The sequence below is a fragment of the Gracilinanus agilis genome, chromosome 3, assembly GCF_016433145.1.
Source record: "Gracilinanus agilis isolate LMUSP501 chromosome 3, AgileGrace, whole genome shotgun sequence".
In the NCBI taxonomy this organism is placed as follows: domain Eukaryota; kingdom Metazoa; phylum Chordata; class Mammalia; order Didelphimorphia; family Didelphidae; genus Gracilinanus; species Gracilinanus agilis.
The window spans coordinates 170289335-170307761 of NC_058132.1; positions in this window are offsets into that span (position 1 = coordinate 170289335).

Here is an 18427-nt window from a genome sequence, read left to right on the forward strand (position 1 = left end):
CCTCAAAATCAGGTGGTCTAATCCTAGGGTTACTAAGACTGCCTCCCCAACAAGGCATTTCTTCTGAGCTTTTTCCATAGCTGTAGTTGGATTATTAGGCTTGTTATGGCTTTTGTTGAGACTCAAGATCCTTTTGCCTTTATGACAAGCATCACCTATCACAGCTTAAGAGAGCTACTCTTATTAGGCTGATTTCTGTTAGCATCCAATTCTTGGTTCCATAAACCAAGCAAATTTTGACTCCTCCTTTACTTATGAGTTAAATTTAATTTCTAAGTGTCTATGCTATTATGCTACTAAGGATTATGTTCTGTTATGGAGTAATATACTAGGATTTTGCATGTATCTAATAGAGGGGAAATACACTTTGAAAACTTACATTTGATACAGAAATAGTTTTAACTAATATCAGAATTCAAGGCTGTACATCATTATAAGTTACATTTTTCAAGGTAGCTGAACCACAATAGTAATAAATGGACTGGGGTTAATAGTTAAGATTGATCAGCCTTAGGGAGCCTTGCCACTTCCAGGAATTGTTCTTCCATGAGAACTGTCCTTTTGGTTTGCCTCCAAATCATGGACTTTGGTGACTCAGGTCTTCAGAGTGGTCATCTGGGTTTCTTCATATTTGGCTGTTCCTGAAAGGTTTTCTGCTGTGGGTGTTCATTTTCTGTATAAATAAAAACAAAGTCTCTAACCCTGTATTATAATTCTGAGTTTTTTGTTTGCTTGTTGGTAAATAGGTTACAATTAATGTTCAGTGATTATACAAATGAATTAACTTATAAGAGATTCATTGTAACTCCAACTGAAACAAAAACTTGGGGTGGGGTACAGTCTCTTAAGTAGATAGTGGAACATATTTGATTGCTATACGCATTCAAATTTCTGGGGCCTCAATTATTATTTCACTTTGTTTTGATTATAACAATTTACTCTGAAAGGAAAAGGCAGGGAAGGGATTAACACTGTTTGACTTCAGGTAAAAGTCAGGGTTATTCTTTTTTTTTTGAATGGTGGATACAATTCAATGATCTATCAGACAACTATACCTGAATTCAAAGCGCAAAATTAACATTAGTTGCAATTCCAAAAGCTTTTACCTTAAACAACAAATATCACTAATTGCATCTTGGAGCTGAAAAGTTTCCAAGATTTACACATACAAAGAAAAGTTTTGATTTTATAAGTAATGATAGCCAATTTTTCTTTCCAATAATTTTCCAGTTTTTTCCAAGTTTCAGTACTCACTAACAATGCTTAATAATGCAATAATCTGGCAATTATTCTCAATTTATACAGAAAAAGGGTTAACAATTTTGTTGGGAGTTAAATTTCCACTAACATTATCTTGATTAATGATGGCTGATACAGGGGCTGGTCAGTAACTTGGAAGAGAATCAACATTATCTTATATATAACATAATATTTTTGTACACTGTCATAACCAATTTACCTTAAACTTTTAGGTTACAATACAAATCATATTTCATTGCAAGTAAAGTAAACATGATCAATTTCTAACAAATTGCTTCTACATATAGCTTACATTTAAACACATATTTTCAGGTTTTTCAGAGTCATATTTGCATAAATTACATGTTTTGGTAACACTCAATATATAACAATTTTGTCAAAAATCCAATAATTGTGACTGCTTAGGTCGCAGTACTTTTTTCCATACCAGATCAAAATTCAATGAGGCTGTTAGTTAACACCTTAGGTTTTAAATTTACTGTGAGGAAGGGGTTAATAAATTTGTAGGAAGTTTTAAATCTTTGGCAATATTATCTAAAAGGTGTCCTGATTGTGATTTATTTTGGCTTCATATACTCTCAATGGATATTGATTTAAAACTTTAGGACTTTCAAATGGATACCTCGAAATATTTTTACCTAATTGATTGAATTTCACCAATAATGTTCTGATATAACATTTGTTGTATGTATTTTGCACTAGATTTTTCTCTTTACCCTTATAACAAACAGAGGAAAGGTAATTACACTTAATTGTTTACAATAAATAGTCTTATTTCAAGTCCTATATAATTTCTAGGCTGGCCAAATTTTTCTAGTCAGATACATTATTCATTTATACTGTTTGCATATCACATTTATCCTTATCCAATTTGGTAAAAAATAAATCTTCTGTACAATATAGCTGCATACATACTTCATTTTTACACATAATTGCCCATTGACAAATTGTGTTTTAATGCATGTTAATCTTAAATGGCATTTCACAATAACAAATTAATAATATTTGAACTTCTTTTTTCCATAATATCTTTAATTTTTACATTTTTATCTCAATTCCAGTCTACTCAAATAACCTTTTATGGATAGTTAGACAATCAACACAGTAGGCATTATTTGACTAAGAGTTGGTATCTTAAAGTTTAGTTTTAAGTTGCCATAATAGATGTTAATTTTCGCTTTCTGTAATTTTTTTTGGAATAAGGATAACCACTTAAATTGAACCAGATTTTTGTATAGGATGTGTGATCATTTTCTACCTTTGAAATTTAATAAAATTGTAATTTTGGAAATTTTTGAAAATTGAGAAAACTTTAGGAAATTTCTAAACAATTTTTTCTTTGTATTAACTGTCTCTTTTTCTCCATATTTCTTTTTTATTTTCATAAGTGATCCTAAAATATTTAATTTAAACTAATTTTTAATTTAAACCAATTCTTTTTTACTATTTTGCAATATTTTACATTTTTTACCACTTATTAGTAATATCTGCAGTTTCCTCCCTTTTTACTTTAAATATGTGTTCCAATTGTAGTGAATTAGAGAAACCTGCACTTTTTGAACAATATTATGAATGTTATAAATTTAATATTAACTTCTTACTCATTTTTACACTTTACAGAGCTTGAGCTGGCACAAATTTCTTAAGCAAGTACACATTTCAGTGGTCATTGTACTTCTCTAAGTCATTGTTTTACAGGTGACTATACATAATTACATTTTAACAAATTTGCATGTTGATCCTTAGATCATGAATTTCTTCTCAAAAATTACACATACTTTTAAAGTAATTTTTGTATCCTAATCAAATACAATGCTGTTTAAATTTCCAATTTATAATATACCAAATTCTTAATGCATAAATCATTTTTATATTTCCAACTTTTGAAACCCTGTTAATTACATTATTACCTGTTGCTTAATAAAATAGTACATGTTTTAAAGTAACAATTTTGCATGTTCATATGTCTACCCAAAATTTAGATCACACAAAATCTTCATATTACATCACATCTTTTAATAAGTTGATATTAAATTCTTATATACTTTATGTTCATTTTTTATAATTCTCAAATTCAGTTTGACAAGCATTTTTGGTAAGTCTAATAATTCAAAACTGTAATCATTATACATTGCAAGTCCTACTAGATAACTTTTTCATTATAAGTTTTCTACATGCTTAAATTTTGCTGAAATTCAATTATTTAATTGGTAGCCAATTATAATGAATGAATTTGTACTGTACTATCAGTACCTGTTCAAATTCTTAGCAAAATTTTCAAGTTATATGTAGTAATCTTTATTATTAAATCTAATTGAAAATCAGATCAAATTATGAGTTGATTGTGGGATGAAATTATCTCTTTCTTGTCTTTATCATCTCCACTCTTCCCCCTTCATGGCCAGCAAGGAGGGGAGAGAAGAGATGTCTGACAATTTTACATAGTTGTAATTGTGTAAGCAATTAAATTATCTTGGAGTTTAGGAGCCCCACAATCCATAAATTCTATTAAAAATGTTGTTTTTTTTTAATTTCCCATTTTCTCTGGATCAAACTGAAGAAGGAAGAGAGAGGGTCACCTCTTTTATCTGAGGTTTATTTTTCCCAAAATGTAACTCTCCCATTGTGTGCACAGACAGACAACATACAGACAATACAGACATATCATGGAACATAGAACACAGACTGGTCACAGACAACATATCCTGGTATTTCATTCATTCTCTGACAACACAGAACATAAAATTATGGACTAGATTCTTTTCATTCTGGCATAAAGATCAATTTTTACAAATCATAGTTGCATTATTAAATAAATCTGTCAGGCTCATTAATAATGAAGAGAAAAATAAAAATACTTTGGGGATAAGGAAATTGGAATTGTCAATGCAGTTACTCAATTCTTACTGCTTGTATCAAAGAAGCAGTGAAAAGATTAATTTGAACAGACTTTTTACATTTTAAGAGTTAGTCAGAAAAGGGGCTAACTCTTTGTAAGAAGTTAGGCTGACATTTGACAAATCTTAGTTCTAAATTACTTTTCATGCTCCAATAGATTTCCTAAGACAAACACACTTTTCTTCTACATTTTTAAAGTTTCAACTAACCTATAGTAAGATTTGCAGGGTGGTTTCAACTATCTTCCAGCAATTTTTTGAAAGTCATTAAGACTTTTAAAATGTTCTGTGGTTATTGCTAATGGCTGTGGACAGGACTGGTTTTTCTGGCTAAAAAAAAAAAAATGTGGAGTTGCTAGCTGCTTCTGGAAGAGGGCGGGTGGTTAAGGAAAAACTTTTGGTCATTTTGAATTTGCCGTTTCTGAGAGACTACCTTATCTTTGGTAGTTTTAAATTTCCTTTCTGATTTTCAGTCCTCTGATCTCTTAAAGGGACCTGGTCTAACAGTAGTGTTGGATATAGAGGAGATATTTATATAGATCCCATAGTTTTACTCCTGGCTATAAAATCCTCTTCTTGCTTCCTAAAAATCCTTTCTGCCAAACAGAAAGAGAAGAGTTCTCCTTACCTGGGAAGGTGCTGCGAAATGCCGATACGAATTTACAAACACGTGGGCGCCATTATGTCGGATGCCAGCTCTGGAAACAGCTCGTGGGTCGCTCGTACAGGGGTGAGGAGAATGTATTCTGGGATTACAGGAGGGTCAATACTGGCAAAGAACCATGCAGACAAGTCTTTTTGAGCAGTGACAAAGATTAATGAGTTGGGGTACATTCTTTATAGAGAAAATGATGTAGGTTAAGGGATTAGGTAAGCCTTTTTAGTTATGTTTTACAAGATAAGAATAATGGATATAAATTACTTCAGTGATTCTCAACAGGAGTTTTCTATGGGCAATAGATCAGTATGTCAAATGTGTGACTCCCTAACTGGGTTCCTCATGGAATTCTTGTACCAATAGTTTCCTGGCGGGACATCTGGTCTTTGTGAAGGGGTTGGATTAAGTTCTCATGCTGTGGGGGGGAGGGGAATCTATGTGTCTGGCTCTAGCTAGCTGATGGCTCTGATTTTATTGGGGCCTATTCACTACTTGGGGACTACATTTTGGAATATATGGGTTCTTTTCCTCTTTTCCCAATCACCTTGGGAAGTAGACCCAGCAATGATATTGTTGGGTCTAAGGGTAAATACAGTTTTATGACTCTGGGTGTAGTTTCAAAATTGCTCTTCAAAATGGTTGGATCAATTCACAGATCCACCAACAGTGCATTAGCATCCCTGTTTTTCCACATTCCCTCCCATATTTAGAATTGTAAAATTTCAAACTATAAGAGGTTTTATATATTATCTAATTAATGCCAAGCAATGCCTATTCAGCACCTAAATACAACTTCTTGTATGTGGTAAATGCTTAATTTGGATTGCATTTTACCAAATCTGATGCTATCATTTTACAGACAAGGAAATATAGTTGTCACTTGTCTCAGATAAAGCAAATAAGGAAAACAAAAATAAGTTAATGTCAGTGCTGAGATTAGAAATCAGGTAGTGTGATTCACTAGGCCAATGTTTAAATTCTCTCCCCTCCATACCCCAAAAAAAGAAACTTTAAGAGTCTCTAGAAAATCATAATCATAAGGATGGCTAAAATGTTGATTATGTTGGATTTTATCATCACAAATCACTTCTTTATTGAAGTGGGGAAAGGAGAGGAAATAAGCATTTATTTAGCACTTACTATATTCTAGGCACTGTGCTCAACACTTTTACAAATATTATCTTATTTGATCTTCACAACAACCTAGGAGGTAGATGCTATTATTATTCTCATTTTACATATGAGGAAACTGAGGCAAACAAAGTTTAAGTAATTTGCCCAGCATCACATGGCTAGTAAGTATATGAGGTCACATTTGAGCTTAGTCTCTCTGATTTCAGGACCAATACTCTATTCATTGTGCCCCACCTGTGCCTTGAAAAAACCAGTGGTCTTTTCTTAGTTCTAGTTGATCTCTCTATGCATAATCAATCAGCTTTTATCAAACTGTCCCTCTTTTCAGAAGCTGTCTTATTCTGTGGTCACTGTAACACCATATTATATACCAACTTCTCTTTTAGCCAGAAAGTGTAGATAAGAATGTAAAATTCAGCTAGCAAACATTAGGAGCCTACTATGTGCCTGGCTAAGTGCTATGTGCTAGGGTGGGGGATAAAAATAAAAACACAGAACTTGCCAAGCTCCAGCCTTGCCTTCCCACCATATGCTGCCTTTCTTTCTATTGATGTGCTGTTGAAACAAGAGAAAAATAACAAAACAATGACTACTTCAAATTTGTTATTTAATCTCAACTGGGTCTTCACTGAGGCAAAGCAATCCTTTTGTACCTCCCTAATTAATTCACTCTTCTACTCGGCACCTTTAGCAAATTTTTTCATCCTACCTCAAACTTCACATGACTCCTTCCTTCACTCTCTCAGTTGAGAGCTTTACCTAACATTTCACTGAAAACACTGAGTCCAGTCACCATGAACTCCAGTTTTCCCTTCCTTTTCATCTCACATCACTCAGATGACTTTCACTGCTGTCTCTTCCTGTTCTATCACACAGGAAGGGGTGGCCTTTCTCCTTGCCACCTTTAGATGCACATGTGACCAAATTCCATGCCATCTTTTCCAGCAGTTTGACTGCCTGTATCATTAATCTTTGATCTCTCCCTCTCTGCTCTCTATTTCCCTGATATCTACAAATGTCTGCATAGCTTTTCCCATCCACAAAAATCCAAACATTCACCTGTTCTGATCATCCTCATTGGCTTATTAAGTTAGAATTGTTATGTATTTTTAGTTTTTCTTTTAGTATCATTTAATACTCTTATTTGTTTCTTAAATGTTTTCTAGTTTGAATTTTCTTTTGTTGTTTTTTAAAAATTTTGTTAGTCCATTTTTTCCCCCTTTAAATGTGACTTCCTTTTTCTTGATATTGGGAGAACTTTTTCTTTATCTTTGTCACTTTTTAAATAAGTTTTTATAATTTTGTTTTGTAATTATGTGTCTGGGTGTTTCAAAATTAGCATTTCTTTTTGCTGGTGTCCTATATATCTTCTCTGCTTAAAGCATTTCTTCTAATTAGACCCTTTAGTACAATGTCCTTTTTTCCCCTTCCCAAATCCTTTGGAATGCCCCTTAACCTAATGTTTATACTTCATGTCTCCTAAATAGGTTTTGTCCTACATATCTTTTGTTTGTTTTGTTAGTCCTATTGAATGTCAAGAATTTGAACCAAGGTCCTCTTCACCACTAACTCCCAACCCCAAACAAAGAAGGAGAATTTTCCAGTGTGGAGTGAGGAGGAAGGGACCAGTCCAAGTGCTACTGTCACAAATTTCAAGCATTAGGAGCTGCTCAAAGGTTAAGCCTCAGACCCAGGTGCTTGACTTTTTCCTTTCTAGAAGAACTATTTAATCCCTAACTAATAATGAGTAATACTAGAGAGTAGCAAATGCTTTTAGCTCCTGACTCTTGTTTGATTTTATGGAGGCTGAGCAGTGACAATCCTTGCCACCCTCAACTAAAGTAAAGATGGGAATTTCCTAGGCTTTGATCAGCATGGAGTAGATGAAGGCAAAGACTGAGATGGCAGACCACATCTGAGGCTTTGGTGTATCCTTGGGGTAGGTCAGGAGAGGTTAAGGAGTACCAGTGATTTGATTCCTGGTAGACTCTATTACATGGACCTGTCTGCAGATGTATTATTCTTCTAAACTAGATGACTTCAGACCAGCCCAAGGCTGAAGGGGGTGGTGAGGGAAAGAGTCCCCCAAACACTAAGTATATATTATAGGTGTGTTAATGACACTGCCATTCTCACTGAAACCTTGGAATCATCTTTGGCTCTAGTTTTCCCAAGGGTATATTAAACACCTTAAGAGTAAACACCAGTCTATCATTTTCCTTTATTTCTATATGCCTAGTATTGAACTAAGTATAGAGTTAGGTATTCAATAAATACTGATTGGTTGAAGGATCTTGAATTACTCTCCAAATAATACATTTCCCTTTGCCTTAAACCCCACCCCTCCCACCACCCCTGAATTGAGCTGAGAAATCTTTGACTTTGCTACTTACATTTTACAATTCCCACAGTTATTCACATGCACAAAAGGGTTATAGGCTGGCTTTGAACAGGAGAATATAGAGATGGTAGATGACACTGGGTAGTATGTGGATTTTGTCATCTTCAACACATGTGAATTTACCTGAAATTAATTAACCAGGAAGCACTGATTACACATTTGCTATGTGTTAGGCATTGGGTTTTTAAACCCTTTCCTTCCATCTTAGAATCAATATAGTGTATTGGTTCTAGGCAGAAGAGGGATAAAGGCAATAGGGATTAAGTGATTTGCCCAGTATCATACGACGAGGAAATGTCTGAGGTCAAATTTGAACCTAGGACCTCCTGTCTTTCGATCTGGCTCTCTATCCACTGAGCCACCTAGCTGACCCCTGATTTATTTATTTTATTGTATTTTTAGTCTCTAGCAAAGTGCCTTACATATAAGAAAATTTTTAAAGTTTATTTAATAAATAAATTTAGAATATTTTTTCATAATTACATGAATCATGTTCTTTCCCTACCCTGTCCAACCCCTCTCCCATAGCCAACAAGCAATTCCACTGGGTTTTACATGTGTCATTGATCAAGACCTATTTCCATATTATTGATATTTGCACTAGGGTGATCACTTCCAATCTACATCCCTGATCATACCCTCATTGACTCATATGATCAAGCAGTTGTTTTTCTTCTGTGTTTCTACTTTAGTTAACAGTATATTCAGAAATAATTTGTTATCTGTCAGTGTGCATAATTATTTGCTTTCAGTAATAGGATTGTACTAATTTTAAGTAGGTTGGAGTTACCTACTTATCACCAGATATTATTTGTTTGACTATATATACAGAAATGTTTTTTTCTTTTACAAATGTTATTTGATTTTATTCTCACAATAAACCAGGGAAGCAGGTGCTATGATTATCTTCCATTTTATAGATAAGAAAACAAAGACAGAGATCAAGTGACTTGCCCAGGATCATACTTTCTACAGCTAGATTTGAACTCAGATCCTCCTTACCTCCTGGTCCAGCACTCTATACCATTTCTCCACCTCTTTGTATTTATATATTCAAAGCAGTCAAATCTCTCAATGGGTTTATGACCATTTTAGTTCTTTTTTATTTTTTAAAATCAGTTTAATTAATTTTAGAATATTATTCTGTGGTTACATGAATCATGTTCTTTACCTCCCCTTCTCCCACCACCCCCCTCCTGTAATCAACGAGCAATTCCACTGGGTTTTACATGTGTCATTGATCAAGACCTACTTCCATACTATTAGTATTTGCACTAGGGTGATCATTTAGAATCTACATCCTCAATCATAACCCCGTCAAACCATGTGATCAAGCAGTTCTTTCTCTGCATATCATTAGTGTTCTTTCTCATAAGTCCCTCAGAATTGTCCTGGATCATTGTATTGCTGGTAGTAGAGAAGTCCATTATGTTGGATTGTGCCACAGTGTATCCATCTCTGTGTATAATGTTCTCCTGGTTCTGCTCCTTTCACTCTGCATCCATTCCTGGAGGTCATTCTAGTTCACATGGAATTCCTCCAGTTCATTATTCCTTTAAGCACAATATTATCCTATCACCAACAGATGCCACAATTTGTTCAGCCATTCCCCAATCCAAGGGTATCCCCTCATTTTCCAATTTTTTGCCACCACAAAGAGCATGGCTATAAATATTTTTGTACAAGTCTTTTCCCTTATTATCTCTTTGGGGTAAAAACCCAGCAGTGTTATGGCTGGATCAAAGGTCAGGCAGTCTTTTAACGCCCTTTGGGCATAGTTCCAAATTTCCTTCAGAATGGTTAGATCAATTCACAACCATCAGCAGTGCATTAATGTCCCAGTTTTGCCATATCTCCTCCCAACATATTACTTTCCTTTGCTGTCATTTCAGCCAATCTGCTAGGTGTGAGGTGATACCTCAGAGTTGTTTGGATTTGCATTCCTCTGATTATAAGAGATTTAGAACACTTTTTCATAAACTTATTGATAGTTTTGATTTCTTTATTTGAAAATTGCCTTTTCATGTCCTTTGCCATTTATCAATTGGAGAGTGGCTTGATTTTTTTTGTACAATTGATAAGATCCTTATACATCTGAATAATTAGATCTTTGTCAGAGGTTTTTGGTATAAAGATTTTTTTCCCGGTTTGTTTCTTCCCTTCTAATTTTGGTTGTATTGGTTTTGTTTGTACAATAATTTTTTAATTTAATGTAACAAAATATTCATTTTACATTTTGTAATATTCTCTTGTTTGATATTAAAAGCTTTCCTTTCCCATAGATCTGACAGGTAAACTATTCTAAGTTCACCTAATTTACTAATAGTTTCCCTCTTTGTTTTTAAGTCATTCATCTGCTCTGAATTTATCTTGGTTTAGGGTGTGAGATGTTGATCTAAACCTAATCTCTCCCATACTGTTTTTCAATTTTCCCAGCAGTTTTTGTCAAATAGTGGGTTTTTGTCCCAAAAGCTGGCATCTTTGGGTTTATTGTACACTATCTTGCTGAGATCATTTATCCCAAGTCTATTCCACTGATCCTTACTGTATTGTTCTGATGACCACTGCTTTATAGTACAGTTTAAGATCTTGTACTACTAGGGCCCCCATCCATCACATTTTTTTTTCATTTTTCCCTTGATATTCTTGATCTTTTGTTCTTCCAAATGAACTTTGTTATAATTTTTTCTAATTCAGTAAAAAAGTTTCTTTGTAGTTTGATAGGTATGGCACTAAATAAGTAAATTATTTTGAGTAGGATGATCACTTTTATTATGTTTGCTTGTCCTAACCATGAGCAATTAATGTTTTTCCAGTTGTTTAGATCTAGTTTTCATTGTGTGGAAAGTGTGTTGTAGTTGTGTTCATATAGTTCCTTTGTTTGACTTGGCAAATAGATTCCTAAATAGGGTGATTTTAAATGGAATTTCTGTTTCTAACTCTTGCTGAGATGTGTTGGAAATATATAGAAATGCTGATGACTTGTGTGCATTTATTTTGTATCCTACAACTTAGCTAACGTTGTTAATTATATCCACTAGCTTTTTAATTTATTCTTTAGGCTTCTTTAAGTAGACTATCATATCATCTGCAAAGAGTGATAGTGTAGCCTCTTTATTGCCTATTTTAATACCTTTGATTTCTTTTACCTCTGATTGCTACTGCTAGTGTTTTTAGTACAATATTAAATAATAAAGGTGTTAATGAGCATCCTTGTTTCACTCCTGATCTTATTGGGAAGTCTTCTAATTTGTCTTCATTGCAAAAGATGCTTGCTGATGGTTTTAAATATATACTGTTTATTATTTTTAGGAAAGATTCTCCTATTCCTATACTTGATAGTGTTTTTGGTAGGAATGAGTGTTGTATTTTGCCAATGGCTTTTTCAGCATCTATTGAGATAATTGTGATTTCTTTTGGTTTGCTTGTTGATATGGTCAATTATGTGAATGGTTTTCCTAATATTAAACCATCCTTGCATTCCTGGTATAAATCCCACCTAATCATAGTGAATAATTCTCATGATCACTTGCTGGAGTCTTTTTGCTAGTATTCTATTTAAGATTTTTGCATCAATGTTCATTAAGGAGATTGGTCTGCAGTTTTCTTTCTCTGTTTTTCATCTGCCTGGTTTTGGAATCAGGACCATATTTGGTTCATAAAATGAATTTGGTAGAACTCCTTCTTTGCTTATTATGTCAAATAGTCTGTATAGTATTGAGGTTAGTTGTTCTTTAAATGTTTGATAGAATTCACTTGTGAATCCATCTGACCCAGGGGATTTTTCCTTAGGGAGTTCTTTGATGGTTTGTTCAATTTCTTTTTCTGATATGGAATTAAGTCTTTTATTTCTTCTTCTGTTAATCTAGGCAATTTATATTTTTGTAAATAATTATATCACCTAGATTGCCATATTTATTACCATATAATTGGGCAAAATAGTTCTTAATAATTACCTCAATTTCCTCTTTATTAGAGGACGAGGTCACCTTTTTCATCTTTAATACTATTAATTTGGTTTCCTTCTTTAAATTAGATTAACCAGTACTTTATCTATTTTATTTGTTTTGTCAAAGTACCAGCTCCTAGTCTTATTTATTAATTCAATAGTTCTTTTACTTTCAATTTTATTAATTTCTTCTTTAATTTTTAGGATTTTTAATTTAGTTTTTATCTAGGGTTTTTTGATTTATTCTCTTTCTAGTTTTTTAATTTGCATGCCCAGTTCACTGACCTCATATGATCAGGATGGATTGACCTGTCCCATCATTGAGATGACCTCATCCCAATCTTTGTGCACGTACCATGTGCTGGTGAAAAGAGGTATATTCCCTTTTGTTCCTATTCATTTTTCTCCATATATCTATTGACTCTAATGTTTCTAGGATTTCATTCACATCTCTTACCTCTTATTTATTTTTTGGTTTGATTAATCTAGATCTGATAGAAGAAAGTTCACATCTTCCACTGACCTCTCCCTAATTTATTAATATATGCACTCAGGGATATAAATTTACCCCTTAGTGTATGGCTTTTGCTACATCCCATAGATTTTTTGTGTTAAGATTTAAATATTTTATTTTTTTAGAAAAATTTTCCATGGTTAAATGATTCATGTTTTTACTTTTCCCTTCACCCCCTCCCATATCCAACACACATTTCCACTGGTTTTAACATGTGTCATTAGTGAAGACTTATTTACATATTATTGATAGTTGCATTGGTGTGGTAGTTTTGGAGTCTACTTGCCCAATCATGTCTGCATCAACCCATGTGTTAGAGCAGTTGTTTTTCTTCTGTGTTTCCTCTCCTGTAGTTCTTCCTCTGAATGTAGGTAGAATTCTTTTCCATAAATCCCTCAGAATTGTCCAGGGTCATTGCATTACTGGTAGTACAGAATTCCATTACATTCGATTTTACCACAGTGTATTGGTCTCTGTGTACAATGTTCTTCTGGCTCTGCTCCTTTCACTCTGCATCAATTCCTGGAGGTCTTTCCAGTTCACATGGAATTCATCCAGTTTATTATTCCTTTGAGCACAATAATATTCCATCACCAGCATATAGCACAATTTGTTCAGCCATTCCCCAATTGAAGGGCATACCTTCCTTTTACAGTTTTTTGCCACCACAAAGAGCACAGATATAAATATTTTTGTACAAGTCTGTTTATCTATGACCTTTTTGGGGTACAAACCCAGCAATGGTATGGCTAGATCAAAGGACAGGCATTCTTTTAGAGCTCTTTGGGCACAGTTCCAAATTGGCATGCAGAATGGTTGGATCAGTTCACAACTCCAACAGCAATGCATTAATGTCCCAATTTTGCCACATCCCCTCCAACATTCATTATTCTCCCCTGCTGTCATGTTAGCCAATCTTCTAGGTGTGAGGGTGGTACCTCAGAGTTGCTTTGATATGCATTTCTCTAATTATTAGAGATTTAGAACACTTTCTCATGTGCTTATTGAGAGTTTTGATTTCTTTCTCTGATAATTGCCTATTCATGTCCCTTGCCCATTTATCAATTGGGGAATGGCTTGATTTTTTAAACAATTGATTTAGCTCTTTGTATATTTGAGTAATTAGACCTCTGTCAGAATTTTTGTTATAAAGATTTTTTCTCAGTTTGTTGTTTTCCTTCTGATTTTGGTTGCATTGTTTTTGTTTGTACAAACACTTTTTAATTTAATATAATCAAAATTATTCATTTTACATTTTCTAATTTTTTCTAACTCTTGCTTGGTTTTAAAATTTTCCCTTTCCCATAGATCTGACAAGTATACTATTCTGTGTTGACTTAATTTACTTATAGTTTCCTTCTTTATATTCAGGTCATTTACCCATTCTGAATTTATCTTGGTGTAGGGTGTGAGATGTTGATCTAAACCTAATCTCTCCCATATTGTTTTCCAATTTTCCCAGCAGTTTTTGTCAAATAGTGGAATTTTCCCCCTAAAGTTGGGCTCTTTGGGTTTATCATACATTGTCTTGCTGATGTCACTTACCCCAAGTCTATTCTACTGATCCTCCCTTCTGTCTCTTAGCCAGTAACATATTGTTTTGATTACTACTGCTTTATAGTATAGTTTAATATCTGGTACTGCTAGGCCCCCTTCCTTCACGGTTTTTTTTTCATTATTTCCCTTGATATTCTTGATCTTTTGTTCTTCCAAATGAACTTTGTGATAGTTTTTTCTAATTCAGTAAAAAAGTTTTTTGGTAGTTTTGATAGGTATGGCACTAAATAGGTAAATTAATTTGGGTAGAATGGTCATTTTTATTATGTTAGCTCATCTTACCCATGAGCATCAATGTTTTTCCAATTATTTAGACCTAGTTTTAATTGTTTGGAAAGTGTTTTGTAGTTGGGTTCATATAATTCCTGTGTTTGTTTTGGTAGCTAGATTCCTAAGTATTTTATATTGTCTAGGGTGATTTTAAATGGTGTTTCTCTTTCTAACTCTTGCTGTTGTTATGTGTTGGAAATATGTAGAAATGCTGATGATTTATGTGTATTTCTTTTTGTATCCTGCAACTTTGCTAAAGTTGTTGATTATTTCTACTAGATTTTTAGTTTATTCTCTAGGATTTTTTTTTAAACCCTTGTACTTCGGTGTATTTTCTCATAGGTGGAAGATTGGTAAGGGTGGGCAATGGGGGTCAAGTGACTTGCCCAGGGTCACACAGCTGGAAGTGGCTGAGGCCGGGTTTGAACCTAGGACCTCCTTTCTCTAGGCCTGACTCTCACTCCACTGAGCTACTCAGCTGCCTCTCTAGGATTTTTTAAGTAGACGATCATATCATCTGCAAAGAGTGATAGCTTAGTCTCCTCATTGCCTATTTTGATACCTTCAATTTCTTTTTCTTTTCTAATTGCTATTGCTAGTGTTTCTAGTACAATGTTAAATAATAGAGGTGATAATGGGCATCCTTGTTTCAGGCCTGATCCTATTGGGAAGGCTTCTAATTAGTCCTCATTGCATATAATGCTTGTTGATGGTTTAGTTATATACTGTTTATAATTTTTAAGAAAGGTCCTTCTATTCCTATACTTTCTAGTGTTTTCAATAGGAATAGATGTTGTATTTTGTCAAAGGCTTTTTCAGCATCTATTGAGATAATCATGTGGTTTTTGTTGGTTTGCTTGTTGATATGGTCAATTATGTGAATGGTTTTCCTTATATTGAACCATCCTTGCATTCCTGGTGTAAATCCTACCTGATCATAGTAAATAATTCTCATGATCACTTGCTGGAGTCTTTTTGCTAGTATTCTGTTTAAGATTTTTGCATCTACATTCATTAAGGAGTTTGGTCTGTAGTTTGGTCTTTCTCTGTTTTTTATCTACCTGGCTTTGGGATCAGTACCATATTTTTATCATGAAAGGAGTTTAGTAGAACTCCCTCTTTGCTTATTATGTCAAATAGTTTGAATAGTATTAGAATTGGTTGTTCTTTGAAGGTTTGATAGAATTCACTTGTGAATCCATCTGGTCGTAGGGATTTTTCCTCTGGGAGCTCTTTGATAGCTTTGTTCAATTTTTTTTTCTGATATGGGATTATTTAAGTATTCTATTTATTCTACTGTTAATCTAGGCAATTTATATTTTTGTAAATATTCATCCATCTCAGCTAGATTGCTATATTTATTGCCATATAATTGGGCAAAATAGTTTTTAATGATGGCCTTGATATCCTCTTCATTAGAGGTAAGGTCTCCCTTTTCATCTTTGATACTGATGATTTGGTTTTCTTTCCTTTTTTTAAATTAGATTGACCAGTACTTTGTCTATTTTATGTGTTTTTTCAAAATACCAGCTTCTAGTCTTATTTATTTAATCAATTTTATTGATTTCTCCTTTAATTTTTTAATTTCTAATGTGGTCTTTAGCTGAGGATTTTTAATTAGTTTCCTTTCTAGTTTTTTAATTAGCATGCCTAGTTCATTGATCTTTGCCCTCTCTAATTTGTTATTATATGCACTCAAAGATATAAATTTCCCCCTGAGTACTGCCTTAGCTGCATCCCACAGAGTTTGGTAGGATGTCTCATCATTGTCATTCTCATCAATGAAATTATTGATTGTTTCTATGATTTCTTCTTTAACTAACCAGTTTTGGAGAATCGTGTTATTTAATTTATAATTGGTTTTTGATTTGCCTGTCTAGGTGCCCTTATTAATTATTATTTTTATTGCATTATGATCTGAAAAGGTTACATTTATTATTTCTGCTCTTTTGCATTTGTTTGCAATGTTTCTATGCCCTATTACATGGTCAATCTTTGTGAATGTACCATGTGCAGCTGAAAAGAAGGTGTATTCCTTTTTGTCCCTATTTATTTTTCTCCATATATCTATTAAATGTAATTTTTCTAGGATTTCATTCACCTCTCTTATCTGTTTCTTATTTATTTTTTTGGTTTAATTTATCTAGATCTGAAAGAGGAATCTTTAGATCTCCCATTATTATGGTTTTACTATCTATTTCCTTCTTGAGCTCTGCCAGTTTCTCCTTTAATAATTTGGATGCTATGCCATTTGGTGCATACATATTGAGCAATGTTATTTCCTCATTGTCTATACTGCCTTTTATCAGGATGTAATTACCGTCCGTGTCTCTTTTAATCATATCTATTTTTACTTTGGCTTTGTCAGATATCATGATTGCCACTTCTGCCTTCTTTTTCTCATTTGAAGCCCAAAAGATTTTGCTCCAACCATTGACCTTAAACCTGTGTATGTTCACCTGGCTCATATGTGTTTCTTGTAAAAAACATATGGTAGGATTTTGGTTTCTAATCCATTCTATTATTTGCTTCCGTTTTATGTGAGAGTTCATCCCATTCACATTCAGAGTTATAATTATCAATTGTGTATTCCCCAACATTTTGGTTTCCTCTCCTAGTTCTACCCCTTCTTCTTATGCTATTTTCTTTTAAACCAGTTTTTTTGTTTTAGACCAATCCCCCTTGTCCCCTCCCTTGATTTACTTCCCTTTTCACCCCTCCCTTATTATTCCCCTATTTTTATTTTTTAACGCCTAATGAATTCCCTCCCCCTCTCCTCCCCACCTTTTTTTGACCTCCCCACTCCCCTGCCTCCCCTTGGCTTATCCCTTCTGACTTTCTCAGTAGAATTAGATAGAATTCTATGTCCCAATGGATATAGCTATTCTTCCCTCTCAGGTTTAATACCTTTGAGAGTAAGGTTTAAATATTACCTCTTAAATGCTTTCTTCCTCTCCTTCTTATAATAGTATTCATCTCCTCTCCTTCCCATGCCCTCTTTGTGTGTGGTATAGAATATCCTATTTTTTTATTCATTCAAGTTTCTCTTGGTGCCATCTACTATTCACCCCTTCTTTCCCCCCCATATCATCTTAGACCATTTAGTACTCCAACCTCTCCCTATTAATAATTCTTCTAAATACTATAATAGTGAATGCAGTTTTTGAAAATTACACACAATATTTCTCCATATAGGAATGCAAATAATTTGATCTTATTGAAGCCCTTAAAGAGGCAAATTTAAAAATAAGAGTTTTCTTTCTTTCCCCCTTTGTTTCTTATTTACCTTTTCATGTTTCTCTTGGTTTTTATGGTTGGATATGGAACTTTCCATTCATTCCTGGTCTTTTCTGTGCAAATACTTGTAAATCTTCTATCTTGTTGAATGTCCATACTTTCCCCTAGAAGTATATAGTCAGTTTTGATGGGTAGGTGATCCTTGGTTGTAGACCCAGTTCTCTTGCCTTTCTGAATATCATATTCCAAGCCTTGTGGTCTTTTAGTGTGGAGGCTGCCAGATCCTGTGTGATCCTGACTGGTGTTCCTTGATATCTGAATTGTCTCTTTCTGGCTTCTTATAAAATTTTTCTTTTACTTGGAAGCTCTTGAATTTGACTATTATATTCCTGGGGGTTGTCTTTTCAGGGTTTAGTATAGAGGGTGATCTATGGATCCTTTCAATGTCTATATTGCCCTCTTGTTGAAGAACCTCATGGCAGTTTTGTTGGTTAATTTCTACAGTATTGAGTCCAAATTTCTATTTAATTTCCGGTTTTTTTTTTCAGGA